We start from the raw sequence: 4,368 nt of genomic DNA on the forward strand, positions 1-4,368 counted from the left end.
TTGGTTTTGCTTTCATCTAGTATTATCAAGTCTCTCAATATAGTTTTTAAAGCTTATATCCAATCGAGAATAGAAGCGACTCGCTTCCGGCGTCGGCTTGTAGTCTCTGCAGTCGGCACACGCACGCGCCCGCCATCATGCCTCCTTGGTTCGGGACGAAGCCAAGCGAGACATACGATAGACGAAGGAAGCGCCCACCCAGCAGGAGGGCTAAAACCTGTAGTTTTGAAGTTGCAAGGAATTATCATCTATCTTTGTTCAAGTGGTTTTTAATGAAATTTGAAGTATGGTGTCCTCCATGATTCTTTTGTATGGAGATTTATGGGTAACACTCATGCAGATGTGTTCCTCGTATTTAGAAATTTCAATCACATCTTATCTTGAACTTGATTAACTTGAACATGTTGGACAAGTATAGAATTTGGAAGTATGGCTTGTGATACGTCCCAAACGTATCTATAATTTCTTATGTTCCATGCTACTTTTATGATGATACTCACATGTTTTATACACATTATATGTCATTATTATGCATTTTCCGGCACTAACCTAGATGCCGAAGAGCCAGTTGTTGTTTTCTGCTGTTTTTGGTTTCAGAAATCCTAGTAAGGAAATATTCTCGGAATTGGACGAAATCAATGCCCAGTGGTCCTATTTTTGCACGAAGCTTCCGTAAGACCGAAGGATTCACGAAGTGGGGCCACGAGGCGCCGCCACAACGGGCGGCGCGGCCGCCAAGGGGCCCGCGCGGCCCCGTTGTGTGGGGCCCCCGTGGCGCCTCTTGACCTGCCCTTCCGCCTACTTAAAGCCTCCGTCGCGAAACCCCCGCACCGAGAGCCACGATACGGAAAACCTTCCCGCAGACGCCGCCGCCGCCAATCCCATCTCGGGGGATTCAGAGATCGCCTCCCGCACCCCGCCGGAGAGGGGAATCATCTCCCGGAGGTCTCTTCATCGCCATGATCGCCTCCGGATCGATGTGTGAGTAGTTCACCCCTGGACTATGGGTCCATAGCAGTAGCTAGATGGTTGTCTTCTCCCCATTGTGCTATCATGTCGATCTTGTGAGCTGCCTATCATGATCAAGATCATCTATTTGTAATCCTTCATGTTGTGTTTGTTGGGATCCGATGAATATTGAATACTATGTCAAGTTGATTATCAATCTATCATATATGTTATTTATGTTCTTGCATGCTCTCCGTTGCTAGTAGAGGCTCTGGCCAAGTTGACACTTGTGACTCCAAGAGGGAGTATTTATGCTCGATAGTGGGTTCATGCCTCCATTAAATCTGGGACAGTGACAGAAAGTTCTAAGGTTGTGGATGTGCTGTTGCCACTAGGGATAAAACATCGATGCTTTGTCTAAGGATATTTGTGTTGATTACATTACACACCATACTTAATGCAATTGTCTGTTGTTTGCAACTTAATACTGGAAGGGGTTCGGATGATAACCTGAAGGTGGACTTTTTAGGCATAGATGCATGCTGGATAGCGGTCTATGTACTTTGTCGTAATGCCTTGATTAAATCTCATAGTACTCATCATGATATATGTATGTGCATTGTTATGCCTTCTTTATTTGTCAATTGCCCAACTGTAATTTGTTCACCCAACATCTGCTATCTTATGGGAGAGACACCGCTAGTGAACTGTGGACCCCGGTCCTATTCTTTACATCCGAAATACAACTGCTGCAATTGTTCTTTACTCGTTCTTCGCAAACAACCATCATCATCCACACTATACATATAATCCTTTGTTTACAAGCAAGCCGGTGAGATTGACAACCTCGTTGTTACGTTGGGGAAAAGTTCTCGTGATTGTGTTGTGCAGGTTCCACGTTGGCGCCGGAATCCCCGGTGTTGCGCCGCACTACACTCCTCCGCCATCAACCTTCAACGTGCTTCTTGACTCCTACTGGTTCGATTAAACCTTGGTTTCTTACTGAGGGAAAACTTGCTGCTGTGCGCATCATACCTTCCTCTTGGGGTTCCCAACGGACGTGTTAATTACGCGCAATCAAGACTGTTTTCTGGCGCCGTTGCCGGGGACCTGAAGAAAAGTTACTCCACAAAGATTTCTAACTCCCACGTCAACTACACGCCAGCAACTGTTTTCTGGCGCCGTTGCCGGGAGATCAAGACACGCTGCAAGGGGAGTCTCCACTTCCAATCTCTTTACTTTGTTTTTGTCTTGCTTTACTTTATTTACTACTTTGTTTGCTGCATTATATCAAAACACAAAAAAATTAGTTGCTAGTTTTACTTTATTTACTGTCTTGTTCTCCATATTAAAAACACAAAAAAAAATTACTTTCATTTACTTTATTTACATTTAGTTTATTTCATCATGTTTCCTCCTAAGTTCACTCTAAAAGACATACCGGTAGGACGAGGGTCTATAATTGGGAGAGATAATATAGAAGATTTTTTCACTCATGTTAGTACCGTTGAAGATTTTGAAGATAGACACTTGGTAGAACTTGCTCCTACTTATGAAATTGTTGTTGCTTCTTTAGTACACATGTTGGAAACTAAATTTGTTAATCTTAATCCTATAATCCAACACATGTTTCTCACACTCGGTGATATGGAGGAAGGGGAAAAGAAAGATTTTGTCTTAGAAACCCTTCTAAAAGAATTTGGTGGAGTAACAAGAGAGGCTAGAAAGGTCTTTATAAAATATAAGATGCTTGGCTTCTATACCAATTTTGTTAGTATCCTTGAAAGGATGGACATGGAGAGAGTAAGGTACACTAATAATATTAATGATGGTGGGGAGATTAAGACAACAATACCTTGTAAGCTCCTGGGAATGAATGACGCTCTAGAAAATAACTATGGTTGGCTTGTCCCTGAAAATTTGTTTGACGAGGATAGCAAACCTAAGAATAATGAAAAGGGAGCCTCTGAAACTCACATAGATAAGATAAAATGCATAGTTGAGAAAACTCCCAACACCTATGTTGATGCTTCGTCTCTTGATGTTACTTGATACACACTTTCTGCGCCTAGCTGAAAGGCGTTAAAGAAAAGCGCTTATGGGAGACAACCCATTATTTTACTTCTGCACTTTCTTCTATATTTGAGTCTTGGAAGTTGTTTACTACTGTAGCAACCTCTCCTTATCTTTATTTTATTGCATTGTTGTGTCAAGTAAAGTCTTCGATAGTAAAGCCAATACTAGATTTGGATTGCTGCGCAGAAACAGATTTCTTGTCGTCACGAATTTCGACCTGCCTCTCTGTAGGTAGCTCAGAAAAATCTGCCAATTTACGTGCGTGATCCTCGGATATATTCGCAACTTTCATTAAATTTGGGCATTTTCATCTGAGCAAGTCCGGTGCCACTTTAAAATTCGTCTTTACGAACTCGTTCGTTTTGACAGATTCTCGCCTTTTATTTCGCATTGCCCGTTTTGCTATGTTAGATGGATTTCTTTGTTCCATTAACTTTCAGTAGCTTTGTGCAATGTCCATAAGTGTTAAGAATGATTATGTCACCTCTGAATATATGAATTATGCACTCGACCCTCTAATGAGTTTGTTTCGAGTTTGGTGTGGAGGAAGTTTTCAAGGGTCAAGAGAGGAGGATGATACAATATGATCAAGAAGAGTGAAAAGTCAAAGCTTGGGGATTCCCCCGTGGTTCATCCCTGCATATTTTAAGAAGACTCAAGCGTCTAAGCTTGGGGATGCCCAAGGCATCCCTTCTTCATCGACAACTTATCAGGTTCCTCTAGTGAAACTATATTTTTATTCCGTCACATCTTATGTGCTTTACTTGGAGCGTCTGTTTGTTTTTATTTTTTGTTTTTGTTTTGTTTGAATAATTCGGATCCTAGCATTCTTTGTTTGGGAGAGAGACGCGCTCCGCTGTTTCGTATGAACACATATGTTCTTAGCTTCATCTTTAATGTTCATTGCGAAAGTTGGACTATTTCATTCATTGTTATATGGTTGGAAACGGAAAATGCCGCATGTGGTAAATGGTTTAATGTCTTGAATAATGTGATACTTGGCAATTGTTGTGCTCATATAGATCTTGTTTAAGCTCTTGCATCATGTACCTTGTACTCATTAATGAATAACTACATAGAGCTTGTTAAAATTTGGTTTGCATGATTGATCTCTAGAGTCTAGATATTTTCTGGTTGAGGTGTTTGAACAACGAGGAGACAATGTAAAGTCTTATAATAGTTACAATATGTTCATATGTGAGCTTTGCTGCACCTTTTATATACTTGCTAGCCTAGCCTTGTATTGAGAGGAATTCTTCTCATGCATCCAAATCCTTGAGCCAATAACCATGCCATTTGTGTCCACCATACCTACCTACTGACATAGGCATCCCAAATGGGCCT

The sequence above is a fragment of the Lolium rigidum genome, chromosome 4 (assembly GCF_022539505.1).
Source record: "Lolium rigidum isolate FL_2022 chromosome 4, APGP_CSIRO_Lrig_0.1, whole genome shotgun sequence".
Taxonomy (NCBI): domain Eukaryota; kingdom Viridiplantae; phylum Streptophyta; class Magnoliopsida; order Poales; family Poaceae; genus Lolium; species Lolium rigidum.